We start from the raw sequence: 21,028 nt of genomic DNA on the forward strand, positions 1-21,028 counted from the left end.
TAATGAATTTCAGCTTGCTATCTTAGGCAGAGAGAGCAAGCAAATGAGAAACAGCTTGCTACGCTTTCAGGGCTACCAAGTGCATCAGAACATGGCATTACAATAAGGGTGCAAATATTTACCTATTTTATAATTTTCCCCAAAGTTCTTTTTTTGGAGAAACAAAGCACAACTAGGTTTAATGTGTTCTGTCACTTACAGTCTAAAACCAAAATGAAAGTTAATTTTGTGGGGCAGAGTTAAACAGCTTGCTGCTATCTTCTTAGTTATTGGAATGAAAGAAGATGCCAGAAATAATTGTTAAAAACACAGTAATTTCCGGTCAGACTATTCTGTAGACTATTGCTAATTCATCCTTGGTTTGCCTACAGTTCTGGAGTTTAAACAATGTTTCTAGCAAAGGGTTTCACCACAAAATCAGATGACCTCTCTCCAATCCAACAGTGAGGTGGGAACATTGCACAACACTCAGCTGCTGTCCTGCATTAGTTTCTTTGCTCATCAGTACTGTTTGAAACACATGGCCTGCACAGGGTGTCCAATCTACATCACAGAAGTACTTTACTTAGTAAAGGCCTGATCTGACTCCCAATGAAATCAATGAAAAGTCTTCCATTGACTTCAACAGGACTTGGAGTAGGCCCAACGAAAGCAGATATGACACACACAGGTAGCAACACTGAGGAGTAAGGTGTTTAAAAAAAAAAAGTCATTTTCTGATTGGCAAGACACTTTTTCCGCCATACGTTTCTATTTGAATGTTAATTACTTTAGGTACTAGTGTTAATTAATATTGCTCGCTATAGATATTAGCGTTAAGTTTGTATGGCTAGCAATATTAACTAATAGCACATTTAAACAACTCCTATCTAGATTGCTAGCTACTTTAAAAAAAAACAATTAACTCTGGCCTTTTTCTACCTTTTGTCCCCAAAAATATTGTGACATGTACACACTGGATAACTTACTTTCCATTTTTTGCCTTTTCATCATTTCTTCTGCCTGTATTCTGAGTCCAAGGAACCACGGTGATGGTTTGCTCGTATCTTCTGCTTAAGCCTAGAGTGATGAATCACACTGCTTCTCACTCCAAAACCTCCTTTGTGTGCTGTACAAGGGTATGTAACTGGGTATGATTTGGGAGTGTGAAGCTTTTCTAGAGTTTTTCCATTTTTGTTGTCTGCTAGCTAAGGTAAATTGTTAACTCTATTTATTTAATGCTGCTGGCTGGCATGGTTACATTTTCTGTACATAAGTATTAATGCTGCTGGGTAGTTATTGTAAGCCTAATTATTGTTAGGTGTTTTTGTACGGGTGTTATTTTTTAATGTTCAATCTTAACAAAACACCACCACCATCGAAATGTCCAGAAAAATCTACTCGTTATTTGGAACAAAGGATTAATACCTACCTTTTATATAGTGCTTTTCATCAGTAGATCTCAAAGCAGTTTACAAAGTATCGGTATCATTATCCACATCTTACATATGGGGAAACTGAAGTACAAGAATGTGAAGCGACTTGCTCTCAGTCAAGCAGTAATCCAATGGCAGCACTGGGAATAGAACCTAAGTGCCCTATGTCCCAATCCAGTGCTCTATCCTATAAACCACACTACCTTTTTTTTTTTTTTAAATGTGTGTACACTTTTTGCAAGTGCAAGTTTCCCCTGCCTCTCAACTCCCACAGCTTTATGGAACAGCTGAATTTAATTATAAAGCCACAATTTAAAAGGAAAAAATAGTTTCTGGCAAGATCCTAAATCCCCTTTAAAAACAGAAGTCTGAAACACTGTTAAGTGATTTAAAAGTCTAATGACCAGAAGATATTATTCTCTAATTTCCTTTCAATTCAGTTGAAGTAACGCAGTACTTTAAACTTCCAAATGTGAAAGAAAGCACTGAAACTGCCCCAGCTACTTCAGAACTGGATGGTCCAGAGTCATAATAAAGGGGTCTGTTAGAAACACCACACGTTAAGTATTGTTGCAGTGAAAGGGCTGCTAATACAGAAGGTTATCTGTGGTACAACTATCAGAACGATACATTTGCCCTATTAAATGAATTCAGACTACCAATTTGAACCCAGAGGCAAAGGCAAAGAAAATTCAGGCAGAAAAGAATGGTATCTGTACATCTACATTCACTCAACAGCGCAACATGGAAATAAATATATAATTAAAATTCTGAAGCAAATGTGAAATCCCACTATCTTAAAATACTAGAGAGAGAACTTCACTACAGCAGACACCTGAAAGAAGGAGCCACCTACTGAATGGATAAAAGTCACATGAAAATTCTAAATCAGGAAGTCAACAAATATAAAGGCAAAGGCCAATAACATTCAAAGTTACCTGCATGGCATGGAGTTTATTTTGGAATTTCATCTTCATATAAAAAGTATCATAAAAGTCTTGGGAATCTAAGTACCTTCTTTACTGAGTCTGTTCTCCCATCAATGTGCACACAATTCCCACTAGCACTAAGAGCAGGAGACTGGACCCTCTACAGACAAATAAGTAATGCGAATAGGTTACTACATCAATGTTGCGGACCCCAAGTGTTCAAAAATGATGAAGTGTAGTTGTAGCCACGTTGGTCCCAGGACACTCTCACCAACAGAAGTTGATCTGATAAAAGATATTAGCTCACAATCAACTGACTCCAGGAACGGGGAATTTAAGTGAAACACCAAATAAAAATCACAAAACTCAAGATAAAATCTTGGGCTTAGCAGCACTGCAATATACAGACAGCCAAATTGACAGAGAAAATATATTTGATAAATATGTAGCTTATACAATTCAACAGAGAAAAAACAAACACAAAGAGGAAACATATCCTCCATGCTCAAACTGGAGGACGATAAAAGAATTAGCTGTGATTATTAAGGTTTAAAGGACTTTTTGTTTCACAAGGTCTTTGGCAGAATGTGTTGGTTTTATGAGGATTTTCATTAATATTGTTTGATTTTTAAATCCATATGATTTTTTGGTAAGCATTTGGGATACTTAGCCAATAATAATAATAATAATAATAATAATAATACATAAATAAAATTCTAGTATTAGCAAAATATATGTATAATCAATCATTTAAATTATGAAAGGAGAGGGCATCCCTACATGGCCTGTTTTTTTTCCTCCTTCTCTTCTCATTCTAATAATGCCATGTAAAGTAAAGAAAAAATTATTTACATAAATAAAATAGAGCACAATACCACCAGGAACTACGTAAAGTCAATATTATATCAAAAGGCATCCTTGACAAAGAGCCTCATCCTGCCTTACTGAAAAGGGATTTTGAAGATCTTAGTACTGATAAAATATGGAATGTTTAAATGCTAGCTTCCCTCTAGGTGGTCCTCCAAAGTAGGTTCCATTTCCAGATGTAATTGCTTGTCAGCCCTAACTGGATGCCTGAACAGTCTCTGATAGTTCTGTAAAGTACTTGAACAGCTGGATGGTACAGACCACTGAAACTAAACTCTTTTTTCTCTTGCCATGGCTCTCTTTCACTGCCTTCCTTTGAAGTCTATGCCACTGAGGAATCAACAACAGCTGAATAACATGTGTTATCATACAACATCGAATGCAACAACAATACTGCACAGCAAGACATTTTGTTCAATAATCCTGGACTGTAGGAAGAATTGAGATTTCTTTTGTTGGGGATAATCCCTTTTTCAAACACAATATTAGAGTAAACAAGACAAGCTAAATTAAAAGGTGAATTGATTACAGTAATGCATTATGCATATGAAACACAACAATCCATTTTTTCCTTCAAATGTACAGAAGTGTTTCCTACTGAACTGCTGCTTAAGTCCTCACAGGCAAATTCCAAACGAAGTCTTCACTTATCTGTGGCAACATAAAACTGAAAACTTACAATGATATGAATGAAAGCACTACAGACTGATGGAGCTGTAATTACTGTGGGAGAGTCACTGAATATTCACTTCAGGGGCTGTAGATAATCCCATTTTCCTGTCCCATCTAGAGCAAATTCTGTGCTCTCATCTCAACATCTAAAAGCCAAGAGTATCACAGGGCTATCACACAACTTGACATAGGCCTGTAGAAAGAACCATATATTCTGCCAATGCACAAAAGATTTAGGCAAACTCCTCTTAATGTCAAAAAGGAGACAATAATGTCAATTTCCTTTCACCAACTGGAAATAGTTCCGAGTTAGTTATGGGCAAAATTTTCAGTTATGGATACTCAAAGTTAGACCTCTGAATGAAAGTCAGGCCACTTATTTTGGTGTCTCAGTTTGAATACTTTGGTCTAACTGTCCAGGTAGAATTTGGGGTTCTGATAGCATGAGATGTAGTCATCCCTACAGCTAAAGATGACAGTGCATTCAAGTCTAAAGGTGTTCCATACATACAATATTGTGATCTGATTCTGCAAAGTCTTCCTCCTGTAACTAGTTCTCCAATCACTACATCATCAGAATCTATATGACTGATCCTAAACCTTGCAGAAAACCAAACATTTGAGATTACAGCCTGCTATCTTCAGTGCACCCAGAAGGCAAAACAAAGAACCCCAAATGTATTAATTTTTTTAAATTTCATGATTTACAAGCCAATCTCATGATTTTTGTGACATGACTCAATAAGATCAGAAATTGTATGCATCAGAGTTGATGGCCACAGTCCAGTTCCTAGCGGACATTTCTCCACACTGCAATTTGGACTAATAAGTCTCCTTTCTGCAGTGTCTGAAAAAAAGCTATGAAATAAGAATAGAACTATTCCTTCAGGTCAGGTTTGAGATACACAGATGGGGTATTATGAGTAGAGTATGCACTGATATGGCAAAGCCATGCCTGTTCTGTGGATAAAAAGAACTTCTGTCTCCAAGTGTCTCAAGCCAACATTAAAATCCCATCAGCTCATGTACTGTATATTACTTGCAAACCATAAAGTAAACTGTGTGCATCAGGAATTTTTCTACTTTGCAGCTTTATAAAAAACAATATAGTGCATGAACACACATGGAATATTCTAACAAATATGGTTCCTCAACTAGTATTCTAAGGCACTGTCATTTTCAAGCAAATATACTAACAAATTTGCATGCAGTCGCTTTCAACAAATGATTTTAGAGTAATTTACAGACATGAATGGAAAGCTCGACACCATCTCAGGTACAGATGGGTAGACCAGATGGGTACAGTCTATGTAAAGCTCCCACTGCCATTCAAGGCAGAAGTAGAAACAGAATCCATGCTCTTCCAGACTTCTGGAGACACCACCAATGAACAGAGTCCAATATATAGTTTAAAAAGATTCACAAACTTGTTGCCAACAGTATTTGCTATGTTCCCGATCTGTCTTCTGTGAACCCATTCAGAGTTTTTCCTTTTTGTCTCCTGCATGCTAAAGAACCATCTTTTTATTAGCTGACTAGTTTAAATAAGCAGGGTCAGAATGGGGATTTTTTCTCTTTTGGGGGAGCGAGGGGAGAATGGAGGAAGTGGATTTACAGGTTCTTATATAGCTGTATAAACTGCACTACACAAATTATTTTGTTATTCAGTAGTATGTCTTTCAGAACAACTCTGCAAATGAGACCTAATCATTTCTGTTCCCCAAGGACAGAATCATTGTGCTGTCTTTCATTGAAAGGATTGCTTTTTTATGGCTTCATAATTTTCTAAATGTCAAGTCTTACCTATTTTATAATAAAATTTTAAAACTGAACAAAATTTATTTGCTGAAAATATTGACCCACTCCCCTACCCCTTTTCCCCACAAAAAATGAGAAGGGAGGCAACAAATCAATCTGTAATGACATTTTCTGAAAATATATACAGTGGGTTAATGCAATATAACCAAGATTAAAACTGACTGGTTCAATTCTAGGTAAAGTAGTCAGCATTTTATTCATGAATTCTACACATTTTTTCTAAAATAATATAATCAGACCATCAGGTTAGTGTTCTCTATGTTAGTCATATAACACAATAAAACTAAAAAAAAAAATCTTTAACCAGGTATCTTCATAGAAATCAATAGATAATTGGTTTACTTTCTCTTTACAGTTCAGGGCATATTTAATTTTAAACTAGAGGTGCTGCCTATGGACGGTGCAGAATATAGTAAAGCACAAGCCAGACTTCATAATCCACAGTACAGCACACTTCGTCATGGATGTAATTAGCGTCTGGTGATTTTTGTTGTTATTATGTCAAGCGTTGATATCTTTGCAAGGGTCCAAATGCAAGATGTGACAGGTGTTATTCCACAGAGCATGTCAAACGTGTACCCTCGATCTCCTTCATATTTACAACACTGATCAAATCCAAGGGTAATACTGACCTGCACTTTAATGTGTGGCTCTGTTGGTCACATCAAAATGACATTTGATTGAGAAGCAAAAGGAGTTAGCACACAGGAGAATAGGACTCAAAAACTTAAAAAAAAATGTATTCCATATCAAGAAATCACCAATAGCCACAGATCTTTACAACAATCTTCACTACTGCATAAACCAAGGACCAAAATCCGCCTCCTTACCCCTTAAAGTTCCAAGCCTTGTTATTGTACATGATTCACTCAAGCTTTCCTCACACTGTTCCTAAAATCTGATCCACTCCTTGCTGGCAAAACAGATTTACTTGTAATCTTTTTTTCCCCCTCTACTAGCAGAGAGTGGGGGCAGGGGAGAGGAATAAGAAAGATTAATCATCAAACAAATCGTCACTGCCTGGACAGGAAAAACTAAACAAAACAGTCCACATTGCAAAGAAGAAATCTTCCTAATTTCCATTCAAGGAAAGAAAAGAAAGAAAGAAAATAAGTAAAAAGGAGCCTGAGATGCCTCTGCTCAGCAAAAGTGGCCTCTAACCTCTCTTCTCAAGGACACAGAAAATTACCTCTTACTTTTTAAGACTTGTATGCAGCTGCTATAGGAGACAGAAGATACAAGGGGGACAACACTGCAAGGAAGCAGGAAAAGGTGAAATAGAAGGGGAGAGGAAACTTACATGGAAGGAAGAGAAACGGGTGGTGGAAAACCAGGGAGAGAGGAAAATGCAAACGGAAGCAGAAAAGAATAAGGGCTGAAGGTAGAACTGCAAAGAGGAGGGGAAAGTTGGGGATGGCAAGATGGGAAAAGGGAGATGGAAAATGCAAAAAAGAAAAAGAGAGGAAACCCAAGGGGGAGGGGTCCGAAAGAAAGGGAGAGCAAGAAAAACTGCCAAAGAAATACGAAGGGACGTGAAAAAACGCAGAAGAGGAAGGAGAGCGGAAAAGGGGGAGAAATGCAACAGAAAGCGAGAGGAGGCAGGAAAACACGGAGAGGAAAACTGCCAAATAAACAGGGAGCGAGAGGGCTCCTGGCAGGAGAGGAAGAGCCGAGTGAAGCAGGAGCGGGGGGCTCTCCCGGAAAAAAACAACACTCCGAAGTTTGCACTTACGGCTCGGCCATGGCAAAGCCCCGCGGCGCGGCGCGGGCCGGGGGATCCTGCAGGCGGGCGCGTCCTCTGGGCTCTGGCGAGGCGGCGCTGCCCCCGGCACCGGCACCGGCTCCTCCGGCCAGGCAGCAAACCCCAGTGCGGGCAGCCCGCTCCTCCTCGGCGGCCAAATAGCCCGGGAAGGGGGCGGGGGATCCCGAGCGCCCGGCTGCCAAGCGCGGCCGGCAGGGGGCTGGAGCGGGAGAGACGGGGCAGTTCAGGCGCCGCTGCAGAGTGTGGGGCCGGGCTGCTGCTGCTGCTGCTGCTGCTGCTGCTGCTGCCCCCTCCCCGTCCCTGCGCTGCTGGGGCCCGGGCACCCAGCTCCTCCCCCTGCCCGCCTGCGCCGGGGGGACTCACGCCGAGCCGCTGCCTCGCACCGCAGCCCCGTCTGCGCCGCGCTCCCGCTCCCCTTCCCGTGGCCGCACCGCGGCGGCTGCTGCCTCCCGCCTGCTCCCGGCCGGGAGCGAGGGTGTAACGGAACCGGGACCCCAGCGCGGCATTGTGGGAGCTCTTAAAGCAGCCGCCGCCAAGCGGAGCACCAGCCCCGGGGCGCCCCGCAGGGAGGGAGACTTCGCCGCCGGGGCTTGGAAGTGTCTGACTGCAGCGCACTGTGTGTGTGTGTGTGTGTCGGGGGGTGTAATAGCCTCTTCCATGAGAGGATTTAAAACCTGGGCTGAAGGAGAACCCCTAAAAAGAGACTCCCTCATGCCAACCCCCAGCACGGGGGTGTGAAACTCAGGGATGCGCTCTCTGCCCTCCCTCTGGGAGTCCGCCGTCTGCAGCAGCAGCAGCCCAGGCTAGGAACCGGGAGGAGGCGAGCGTGCTATTTCCCATGAGCAATAACAGGTCAGAAGAGCTATAAACCAAGCGATGCTCAGCTGCATGCTCTGTGGTTTGTCTGTGTTAGGTTTTTTCATTCACCCTGCTTGGAAACTATCGATTCTGACCTCCCCCCAAGGTCTGGGGATGTTTGGATCCACTCATTATAGACGGTGGCCAGTTGGGACTTCATATATTCTTTCTCTAGAGGGAGTCCCGTTATACCAGAGAGAGAGAGAGAGGAAATGGTGACTGTTTTCTTTAAAACTTTGAAACACTTTTTGGCGGTGTTGCAGAAATATAAAAAAACGAAAATCAAAATGTTTGATGGTCATTTTTGGTTTCCAAAAGCCAAAAAAGTTTTGACTTTGGTAGTTTCTCATTTTTGAAAATGGGGAAAAACCTAGAAAATTTGAAAAAAATAAAAATTTGTGTTACAAAAACAATTTTTTTAAAAAGCCCACAAAAAGGTCATTTTTGTCCAAAAACGTTTTTAATGACAAATTTTGCCCAGTTTTTGTGTATGTATATACGTGTACATCCTCAAGACCAACTGGGGAGGGAGGGGAATTTCTAAAAAGATTTTAACTATTTGAAACTTTATTTTACATCATTAAAATAGGGATATTCCATGCGGGTTCTTTTACTTTTGTTTGAGATTACTCCTGTTCACATTTTAGCAATACTCCAAATTACTCCTGTAGGCTAAGAGTGTCCCATTCTATTCCTATCTGCCTCTGAGGCCCCAGTCTTTCAACTGACTCCAGGCAGACGGAGTTCTGCACCTGCATAGATCCCCACTGAAGTCAGTTGCTGTAAGGGGCTTTATGGGATTATTCACATGCTTTAAACTAAGCACATGCATAAATGCTTGTAAAATCCATGGGGTTAGATTATAATCTCTTCCTCTTCCCTTTATGTCCTGTATCTCACTGGGCACATTATGGACACTTCATAAACAACAACAGTAACAACATGTGGCAAAGCCACAAGCCCCTGCTAAAGCACAGATATCTTGGTATTCGTATGGTCATCACTTCTAGTCCCTAAGTTTCCTCCTGTCCCTTCTCTGCTCTTAAGAGAGAGAGGGGAAGGGGCATTCATTTGACTAAAGGGCCAGATGGGGGCTGGTAAAGGTAGTGCTCTATTGGATTGGGTAAAACGAACAATTTTTCATGCTTGTATGGATTTAGGGCATGATTGTCAGAAATGCTGCATCTCTCATTGACTTCAGCTGGAGTTCTGAGTGCTCAGTTCTTCATAAATCAGCATGTTGTAAAAGAAAGTTTCCTTCTCTTTTGAAAATGTCATTGATAACCGGGATTATAAATTGTTGCTTTAGGGAGAGAAAGAGCAAGATTTGGAGATCCCTCAGAAAGAAAGGGATGATTGTGCTAAGAGATGTGCTCATATCTATTCCTGACAACTGTCTCAACAATAGTTGTGTTTTTCAGTTGTTTCTGTACATTAATATGATGACTTTTGTTCAAGATCTTCCTAGCATATGCACAATGTGCCTCAGGAGGCATGTTACCAGGATTCATCACTGAATTTGGTCCACTGGTAGGATCATTAGCTTCCCCAGCTTGGGCCGGGTACTGACGGGGAGTGTGACATGAATGCTGATCCATGCCCCTCTGTTCTAGAGATGAATTTATGAATACACACGTCTTGAAATGAAAATGTAGAATTGTTATACTTGCTGTTGGACTATGGTCATGTTCTTAGCTGGTGTAAATTAACATAGCTCCATCTTATTGGAATCACAGTCACAGAGTTTAAGGCCACAAGGGATTACCAGATCATCTAGTCTGACCTCCTATCAGGGCCACCAACACCACCTGGCATCTGTACACTAAACTCAACAACCAAAATTCTCCAATTAAGTTGTTCATGGGCATCTTATTCAACACTTGTAAATAAATACATTTCTAGCCTTTATGGTTCTGAAGATACATTCTGGTCACATTTGGAAAGTTAACATGATACCTCCATGATGCTGGGGTTTGTAGTTGGGGAGCTCCAGGTCTGGTCAGTTTCACAGCTGATGTACAGGGCTGGATGGGGAGTGGTGGAACTGTGAAGAATCATGCTAGTTTCATACTAATGCTGCTGCTGGAGACAGTTAACATAAGCAACAAAAGTTGTTCACTGGGAAGGAGGACCCAGAAAACAGAGATTAATAGCGTAAGTAGCAAAGACCTCTCCCCAGTGCAGTTAGGAGGCTCTGAATTTGTGGGGGGGACGGACACAAAAAGCTCCATCAATTAAGGGATTGTAGAACATCAAAATTATAACCTATCTATATGCTAATATAAAAGATAGAGCTCCCAAGTAGGTCGAGGGATGGCACATAAAAGAAATCCAAGCACCCAGTGGCTGGAGATGAGAAAATTGGATTCTTCACCAAGAGAACCTGGACTTTCTTGGTGGAGCCCGCTCCCTGGCTTTCCTGTCTACCTATGCCTAATAGGATTAGTCCTCTGGCTAGTAGATGTCTGGTAAATTTCTCAAGATCTGTCTAAGCAGAATTCAGTTTTGACCATGTTTTTTTGTAACTACACATTTACTCCGATATAACGCTGTCCTCGTGAGCCAAAAAAATCTTACCGCGTTATAGGTGAAACTGTGTTATACTGAACTTGCTTTCATCCGCCGGAGTGCACAGCTCCTTCCCCCCCCCCCCCCCGGAGCACTGCTTTACCACATTATATCCTAATTCATGTTATATCAGGTCGCGTTATATCAGGGTAGAGGTGTATTTCTTCAAATTAAGGTTTGTTCATATGAATTGTTTACAGAAAGCAAACCCTGGCCCTGTATCTGACATGCACACCTCTACCTTGATATAACACTGTCCTCAGGAGCCAAAAAATCTTACCATGTTATAGGTGAAACCGCGTTATATCGAACTTACTTTGATCCACCGGAGTGCACAGCTCCCCCTGCCCCCCCCCCCCCCCCCCCCCGGAGCATTGCTTTACTGTGTTATATCTGAATTCGTGTTATATTGGGTCATGTTATATCGGGGTAGAGGTGTATTGCATCACAAAATTTGCTTTGAGCAGTAGTTTAAAAAGTTTACAAAGATTATGTTATCCAGTCGGGGAGCAGAAACAATGCTATCTGATATAGGTGACCAATCACATAACTTGCCCATAAGGAATTGCAAATAAAGACTGTCTCAACAGGATACTTGCAGGAAAAGAAATACTGGCAGCAAACAGTTTGCAATCAGTCCACAAGATGAGATTTGTTTGCACGAAGCATTTCTACAACTATGAAGAGTGCATAAATTAATATAAGTCACAGTCTGATTGCAGGCAATTCACAAACAAGAAAAAAAATCTTAAATTTTGCCAAATAAATTGTTTGTTGCAAGTTACTTAGCCAGCTATTATTATAAAGATTGCAAAAAGTACAGCATTCAGAATACCACTCCTCCCTTCCTTCCTAAAACATGCAAGCAGAACAGGAATTGAAATACTGGCTGGCTGAAGACACAAGACTATTTCTCAGAATCCAGGGTTCACAGGAATTCATAGATGAAAAGGAAAGAAGTTTTGGGAAGCCAATTGTTAGATGAAGAAAATCCCTGTTTAAAAATGTTATTACTTACTAAAAACAGTCACATGATGAGTCATTACATTTCTATTGTTTACCACTTCAAAAGGTCAACAGAATTGGAGCCTGGAACATTTTACACAATTAGATTTCATATCCAAAACTAGTTTTCTGTCTTCTTTCTCAGAGTTAAATAATACCCTTCTTGGACTTATAATTCCACCTCTTTTGGTAGAAGTTTACTTTAAAAAAAACCCTTGTTACATTTAAGTAACTAATGGCCATACTAGAGAGATTTCAAAATATTTTTGATATATTCAGGATATATGCAATAATGTATACAATGTTCATCAATATTAACTTTTCTTTCACCTGCTTATTTTAAGAGGCTTGTTTGCTAGTAGAAAGACAATGTAACTGTTTTGACTATATTCTCACTCTTCCCCAACTTCCCTCCCCCAATTTAATTGTAAAGGGGACGAAAGTAGCACAAATTCCTGCTAAATCAAGGTGGCATGCATGGAATTTTCAGAGTCATGTGTGCATGGCCTGATAAGCCAATATGTCCAATAGAGGCATCTAATATATTTTTCAGCAATTATTTTTCAGCATAAAAAGGGAAATCTTTTGGAAGATGTGGTGATGGGAAGAGGAAAAAATGAAACCTTATTGGCACTGAGTAACCATCTGTGATTTGATATGCTTAGGTGCTGAACTGGAGGTGACAAAGATAGCTGGGAAAGAAAAGAGGAAAATTGGGTTTAAGACAGACTATCGATAATAGGGCTAAGAAATATGTAAAAATATCCACCAATATTCAGTGGCATAACAAGCAATGAAGTTATTTTTTCAGCTACAGTGGCAAAGGACAAGGGATCTACTTTGTTGGAAACATAATGGCTCAGTACATTACATGCAATTCAGATTAATCTGTTGAATTTGGCTTCAGTCCATCTTCCCTCTGTATTTTTGGATTGGAAGAGTGCAGACACTGATTCAGCAAAGCACTTACATACATGTGCTTTTACACATGTACTTAAGTCTGATTTAAGTCAATGGAACAGAAGAACATACATAAAAGCTAATCACATGCTTAAGTGCTTTGCTGAATAAGATACTTCAAGATATTTATTGGAGAAAAAATGTTTACTCAGTTATTTTTATTGGATGGTAAAGGGAGAGTGATTGCTAAAAAAACAGTTTCTTGCTAATATCTAAGAACAAAAAGGTGAGTTTCTTTGAGGAAAGCCAGGGAACATTTAGCTCTTTCAAATGAATAAGATTTTTTTCCTTTTAATGGGGATGTGTATTCAATGAAAAGAAAAGGAAAAATCAGAGACACTAAATATATCCATATGAGCAAATTACCAACAACTAGAACTTAATTGACAAAAATATATAGCTTAATCAAATTACACTCTTGATAAGATATGGACAATTTTTGTTAGGATAAGTAAATTACAAAACAAGAAAAAATTGTACAGACAATGTATGCTTGTTTATCTAGACCATCTCTGACAGATGTTTATCTAACCTCTTCTTCAAAAACCTCCAGTGACAGAGGTTCCACAACCTCCCTTGGTAATTTATTCCAATACTTAACTACATTAACAGTCAGGAAGTTTTTCCTGATGTCTAACCCAGGGCCGGCTCCAGGCACCAGCTTATCAAGCAGGTGCTTGGGGCGGCAACTCCGGAGAGGGGTGGCACTTTCACGTATTCGGCGGCAATTCGTCGGAGGGTCCCTCACTCCCGCTCGGCGCGAAGGACCTCCCGCTGAATTGCCGCAGATCGCGATTGCGGCTTTTTTTTTTTTTTCGGCTGCTTGGGGCGGCCAAACCCCTGGAGCCGGCCCTGGTCTAACCTAAATGTCCCTTGCTGCAATTTAAGCCCATTTCTTCTTTCCTGTCCTCAATGAATATGGAGAACAATTTATCACACTCATCAGTAAAAGTACCTTCTACATACTTGAAGACTATTACCATGTCTCCCCCACACACACCCCAAGTCTTTTTTTCTCTAGACTAAATTAACCCAGTTTTTCCAATCTTTCCTCATAGGTCATGGTTTTTAGACCGTTAATCATTTTTGTTGCTCTTCTCTGGACTTTCTCCTATTTGTTCATGTCTTTCCAAAGTGTGGTAATCAGGACTGGACACAGTACTCCAGCTGAGGCCTTATCAATTCTGAGTGAAATCTTAGTTCACATGTCTTGCTTACAACACTCCTGCTAATACATCCCAGAATATTAGCTTTTTTTGTAACAGTATTACATTGATGACTCACATTTACTTTGTGATCCCCCAGATTGTTTTCTGCAGTACTACTTTCTAGGCAGTCATTTCCCATTTTCTATGTGTGTAATTGATTCTTCTTTCCAAAGTGTAATACTTCGCATTTGTCCTTATTGAATTTCATCCTTTTTATTTCAGACCATTTCTCCAGTTTGTCAAGACCATAGTGAATTGATCTTGACAAATCCTGTTGAGTGATACTTATCACCTTATTGTCTTGTAGGTGCTCACAAATTGATTGTTTGATTATTTGCTCTATTGTCTTTCAGGGTGCTGAAGGCAAACTGACAGGTTTGTAATTCCATGGGTTGTTCTTATTCCCCTTTTAATAGATAAGTACTATATTTGCTCTTTTTCAGTCCTCTGGGATCTCTCTCGTCCTACCCATGAGTTCTCAAAGTTAATCTCTCAGAGATTTCTTCTGCGGCCAGTTCCTTTGCATCTGGCCCTGCTGTCTTAGAGCTTGTCTTCAATATCGGGGAGATTGACACTGCTGCAATTGATGCAGTGGGTGTCAATTTAGCACAGCGGTCACCAACCAGTTGATTATGATCGACTGGTCAATCCTGGAGACTCTCCAAGTTGATAGTGATCTCCGGCAGTGTAGCAGGGCTGCCACTAAAGCAGTCTCCCTGCCTGTGCTGGCCCCACGCTACTCCTGGAAGTGGCCAGCATGCCCCCGCAGTCCCGGGGAAGGAGGGGGGCAGGGATCTCCACATGCTGCTTCTGCCTGCAAGCACCACCCCCACAGCTTCCATTGGCCAGAAATGGGGAACTGTGGCCAATGGGAGCTTCATAGGGTAACCAGATGTCCCTATTTTATAGGGACAGTCTTGATATTTGAGGCATTTTCTTCTATAGGCGCCTATTACCCCCCACCCCCTGTCCTGATTTTTCACACTTGCTATCTGGTCACGCTAGAGCTGCAGAGGTGGTGCATGCAGAGAGGGGCAGTGTGCAGAGCCACGTGGCCGCAGGGGTATGTTGGCCCTTTCTGGGAGCGGCGTGGGGCCAGCTGAGGTAAGTGCCACCCCGTTCAATAGGCAGGTTCTGAATGGCTCTGCAGCATTAAGACCAGGAGTAGCATGAGTACAGCAGATCCAGCTATGCTGGACCAGCATTTCTCTTCCACCACCCAACCTGCAGCCTCCCAGAGCCAGCCCCCTGTACCCCTTCCTGCACCCCCCCAGAGCCAGCCCCCTGTACCCCCTCCTGCACCCCACCAGAGCCAGCCCCCTCTACCCCCTCCTACACCTCCTCCCAGAGCCAGCCCCCTGTACCCCTTCCTGCACCCCCTCCCAGAGCCAGCCCCCTGCACCCCCTCCCAGAGCCAGCCCCCTCTACCCCCTCCTACACCTCCTCCCAGAGCCAGCCCCCTGTACCCCTTCCTGCACCCCCTCTCAGAGCCAGCACCCTGTACCCCCTCCTGCACCCCCTCTCAGAGCCAGCACCCCATACTTCCTCCTGCAGGCCAACACTCTGCCCCAGCCTGGAGCCCCCTCCTGCACCGAAACTCCCTCCCAGAGCCCACAGCCCCACCTGCACCCCAACCCCCTGCCCCAGGCTCAGCCTGGAGCCTGCACCTCCTCCCAAACCTCAACCCCCCTGCCCCAGCTCAGTGAAAGTGAGTGAGAGTGTGGGAGATGGAGTGACGGAGGGCAGGGGAGGATGGAGTGAATGGGATGGGGCTTCAGGAAAGGCGGGGGCAGATCCTGGGTTGCCCTTAAATTCAAAGTGATCTTGGGCATAAAAAGGTTGGAGACGACTGATTTAGCAGGTCTAGTGAAGACCCACTAAATTGGTGGCAGTGCTCTCCGGTCAATCCCAATACTCCAGCTGTCCAATAAGAGTAAGGTAAGTTGACCAGAGAGGTTTCCCATTGATGCAGAGCGGTGAAGACACTGTGGTAAGTCAACGAAAGCTATGTCCACTCCAGCTACCTTATTCACATAGCTGGAGTAGCGTAACTGGAGTAGAGTAACAAAGACATCTAACTTGTCAAAGTTGTTCTTAACTTGTTCTTTTTGCTATTTTAGCCTCAGAGCTTACCCCATTTACACTGATGTTGATTATGTTAGTCGTCCAGTCACTGCTAACCTTTTTGGTGAAAACTGAAATGAAACAGATTTAAAACTTTGGCCATTGCTGCATTTTCTGCTATTGTCTTTCCCTCCTCATTGAGTAATGGGTCTACCTTGTCCTTGCTTTTCCTCTTGCTTCTAATGTATTTGTAAAATATTTTGTTACCCTTTATGTCCCTAGCTAGTTTAATCTCATTTTTGTTCCTCTCTAATTTTGTTCCTACATGCTTGTGTTTTTTAAAAATCATCCTTTGTCGTTTGACCTAGTTTCCACTTTTTGTGTGACTCTCTTTTGAGTTTCAGGTCACTGAAGATCTCCTGGGTAAGCCTGGGTGGTCTTTTACTATACTTCCAATCTTTCCTATGAATTGGGATGATTAAGTGATTGTAGGAGTGGGGCCTACATTAGCTGATAAACATGTGTGTGAAGTAGAGTGGAAAAAATGGCTGCCAATTATCTAACAAAAATCATCACATAACATGAACTAGCAGGGACATATTTTAAAAAGAAAAAAATGTTGAAGTAAGACTCCTTCATTTTCCTGAGCTGAATCTATGAAATCTACAAAACATTTTATAGCATTATACTCTGTAATTCCATGAACTGCTGCTTATTATTCAGTAAAATCACATTCTTTGAAAAATGTTAAGGGTTCATCATTAATTAACTCTCCAAATTATCTCCCCTTCACTGTCCCTAGAAAAAGATAGGAAAAAGTTTCTATTCTGACTATTTAGAATTTATCTTCTTTTATATATTGCATTCCAGGGTCTTTAGTTGTTTCATCCCAGTAGATAAATACTTCTGATGAGTGGCAACAGTATCGTGGATTTATATGCAAGAAAACTCCTAGAATTGATCTCTGTGGATGTAGAACATATAAGAAAGGGCATTTCTTTCAAATACTATTGGAATTAGCACTAGGTGCATACCACAGAAAACAAAGCATGAAGCTTTTTGCTCTAATTTGAATAACATTTATTTAAATTGAAATATTCTTGTGTGAATTTGCTTCACCCATGTTTATGCCCCTTTTGGATCACTTTCCATGAAAAGTTCAGAGGATGTATTTCAACAGCATGAATTGCCAGGGGAAGTGAACTTAAACTTGTATGCTGATGTATTCATGCTGGAATTGGTGCTCCATATCCTCAACCCCAGCTCCATCCCCTTTGGCCATGCTGGCAGCACAAAAAGGACAGAGATTTTCCCTAATATGTATAGCAGCTGGGGATTCCACTGGCCTATTACACTGGTATAGCTTTTTGTACACCACAAGTCCCGGTCCCACTAGTGTAACAGACATGGCAAGGACATTCCAGAGATGGGAGGGGACAGAAGGAGATGAGGCAGAGTGTGCTGCCCTCCTGAAACCTTGACTCATCAGTCCTGGGGATTCTCTAACTTGTGCCAGGGACCAAACTTTTCTCCTACTATCCTCAACCACCTATGCTCTTCCTTCCTCAGGTGCATTAAGGGGAGCTCTGGCACACCTGAAGATCTAGCTCAGTATATTTTTTATGGCATGGGACACAGCTTGACACAGTAGGGCTGCAGGGTCCCTAAAACTCCTTGGCAGAGTTTTGGCAAAGAGGCAATTAAAGTATCTAGAAAATATCAAGGAATGGATCTTTGAAACTAGAGCTATGTACATTACACACACACGGTACAAATGCGAGGAGGAGGAAATTTAATGGAAAGTCTTCACCTAGCCACTTTATTTTATATTAGCCTACTTTTCCTGAGAATAATGGCATTGTAGGCCAGAAATAAAGGGTATATAATTGTCTAAAGTTTCCTAATCTCCTTCTCTCCTTGAGCTAATCTTTTGACTCTCCTGCTACTTCTGCTCTTCACAATGTCTCTTGCTGAAAAGTTTGAAGCCCCAGTGGCTTCTTCAAACTCTTGTCCTGATTATGCGCACAGCTGTGTAAGGGCCAGCGCTGAAGCTGTGCTAGAGCAGCCTGCTAGGTGCAGCCACACACAGGCACAGCAGCTTGCTGTGTGGCCATTGGCACAGGCATTCAGGCTGCCTAGCCCACAGTTTTGTGTGTTTTCAGAGCACTGTATTGTGGAAGGCTGGCGCTGGTGCCTGGTGGGAAGGAAGTGAAGGGGAGCGCCCGTGGTGCATCCATTACATGTGCAGCGGGTCGGCGTCACTGCATCGGCCATTCATTTGCTTCATTCCGCTTTGGCGCCATTGTGAGTCTCTTTGTGCTCAGCGCGCGCATCTCTGTGGAGGCTGGCATGATGAGTGAATTGGCAGCTCTGCTCTTGGCGCAGGACGCTCAGCTCCGTGACTCTGCTGACGAGGTCACTGTGGTCAAGTTGTCAGCAAGATGGATTTGCGATGCGCATGATATTTCTATGCTGGAGTGACAGACAGACTTGATCGCTCCGTTCGGCGAGCCATTTGAGGACACGCCGCCGCCGCATGAGCGAATGGCTCTGCATGTCATGGAAGTGAGTGGTGGCAAACAGTGGCTGCAGAATGTGGCACAGGATTCGCGGACATTCGCATGACCATGACCACTTGCACTTCTTCGTGTGAGAGTGCTGCGTGGACTGACTCTGCATGAAAGGTGGGCTGGAGCTGAAATCTGGGGTGAAAGCCACTGGTGTGGGACTGTGTGTGCGGTTGTTTCGGTCGGGCAAGCTTCAAGGACAAATCAGTTTGGTGGGGTCGGTTTGGAGTGCAAAATCGGGCGTGCTGCTAAGGCAATTAATCGCATCCTGCTAAGAAAGACCGTGGAAAGAACTTTAGACCGTGGGGTTGTGGATGGCTTTGCGCAAATGGGTGCAGGGCTGTGAGGGGCGGACTATGGGACGATATTCCTATTGATGGGACACTATTCCTATTAATGGTGCGTTTCATTTGTGGATCACCTCTATGGGCTGGGGTATTTCTGGCAGATATGCCCAGGCGCCAGCTACCACACACACCAAGCTGCAGGTGAAAGGTGATGCACAGGTCTTCTTTTCCTCAGATGCAGGAAGAGGAACAGGACAGGGAGGGAGAGAATGCAAGGTGAGAGCCAGAGAGGACAGTGAGATCTTGCAATCTGTGATCCTTGACCAGGGACCAGACCCGTCGGCAGGCCCGCTACAGAGACAACTATGACGGGAAGCTTGAAAAGAGCAACTGTGATTGCCGCTGAGAATGACTGTGGAGGTGCTGACTGCGGAGTGAGCTTTGGGGGCTGTTTGTAAAGGAAGCTAGGGCTGGGAAGGGACTTTAGCTGCAGGGAAGCATTGTTATGCAAGGCTGGAGATGTTTGTCAGTGAGCATGGACCACCGAGGTTCATTCAGAAGGGCAGGAATAAACACTCAGTGAGACAGGAGGCTATGCAGAGCCAGGCCAGAGGGCCAATAGAGAGGGCCCCTTGAGGGAAGAAGGAGGATTTGAGGTGCCTTGAGGAAGAGGGAAGACATGCCTTGGAAGAGAATTTTGCTGCTTTCTTGTATAGGGAGTTGAATTGCTTACTTACATATTGCACTGATTCTTAATAATAATAATATCATTTGCAGTGCCTCTTTTTCTTCTACAAGGTCTCTTTTTTCAAAGCTATAAATAGACTCTTTTAAAAGCCAAGAATTGTTTTATTTTTGAGAAAAAAAAAAACTTCACAGACAGACAGACAACACACAGACACACACAACACAAGAGATACAGGGGTGTGGTGGTCTGGATTACTGTTTAATGAATGCAGTCACAATCATGGTTCATATACTGCATGGTGATGGGGTTGAATGCAGATACTGTGATGGTGGTTGGGGGTTGAGGTAAGGGGGTTGTGGTGGGGTGGGGGGGGTGGTGGTGTGTTGGTGACAGGTGTGGCTGGGGCAGGTGGGTGCTGTGGGCTGTGTGTTGAGGGCTGATGCTGGGGAAGGTGGTTGAGCTGGGGGCAGGGGGGCGGGGTGGGGTGGAGGAGGGGTGGGGTGAGCGGCATGAGAGTCCAGTGACTGACTCTGGCACTGTAGCTCAGCTCAGGATGCCTCTGCCACTGGCTGGCTTCTTTCTCTGCCATTTCCTTTGCTCTTTTCTTCTCTTCCTCTCTCTCTCTCCTCTCTGTCTTCTTCTTCTCTCAATTCTTTCTGAAGAGTTTTTTCCTTCTTTCCTCTTTTTTCTTTTTTTTTTTTTTTTTTTTTTTGAAGCCTCTGTGATGTTGAATTTCTGGTGCACACAGTCAGTCCAGTCTTGTCACACACACAGAACACAGAAGCATAATCAGCACACACCAGACCACTATCTCCACACATGAATCTTGACACTGACACAGTTCACTTGCATTCTTTCAGGCATTTTCACTTGCATCCAAAAGAAAAAAGGAAAAGTGAACAGATATATAGGGAAGAGAGGGAGGAGATTGAGAGATATAGGAGGAGAGGGGAGATGAGAGGAGAGGCTTGGGTAATCTGGAGTGCTGGGGGGAGAGGGGAGATGAATGGATGCAGGGGTGATCTTATCTCTCCATCTCCTATCTCTTAACTCTCTCCATTTTTTTTTCTCTGGAAGTCACTAGGGATCCTTCTCTGTTCAAGTCACTATGTTTATTCGGCCCGGGGCTCTTTGGAATGCCTATTGCAACCCGGGACCCCCTGGCCTGTGTGCGTGCCTGTGTTGTGGAAATGGTCCCCGGCGAGAGCCGGCGGGGGCCGCCACGGGGTCACTGGACAGACACAGCAGTACTGCTCATCTGCCTGCACAGGCATAAGTGATTTGCGCTATGAACTGAAGCTGAGATTAGACCAAGAGATAGACCACATCCACAGGCTATTCCACATCGGGCTATCATGCA

The 21,028-nt window shown here is 42.9% G+C and overlaps 1 protein-coding gene across 3 annotated transcripts in view; it reads right to left on the bottom strand.

The window, feature by feature from the left end:
- RASSF8 (Ras association domain family member 8) overlaps nt 1-7,929 on the bottom strand; it is a 134,250-nt gene extending 126,321 nt beyond the window's left edge. For 2 of the 3 annotated variants that reach the window (XM_039497170.1, XM_039497167.1), the window contains exon 1: nt 7,434-7,692. The gene's annotated coding sequence lies outside the window, so the exon portion shown is untranslated. Of the gene's footprint in view, nt 1-7,433; nt 7,693-7,826 lie in introns of those variants that run through there. The other variant, XM_039497169.1, reaches the window with a different exon arrangement.
- Between the last annotated feature and the right edge of the window lie 13,099 nt (nt 7,930-21,028).

Source organism: Mauremys reevesii, linkage group 1 (assembly GCF_016161935.1).
Source record: "Mauremys reevesii isolate NIE-2019 linkage group 1, ASM1616193v1, whole genome shotgun sequence".
NCBI lineage: Eukaryota > Metazoa > Chordata > Testudines > Geoemydidae > Mauremys > Mauremys reevesii.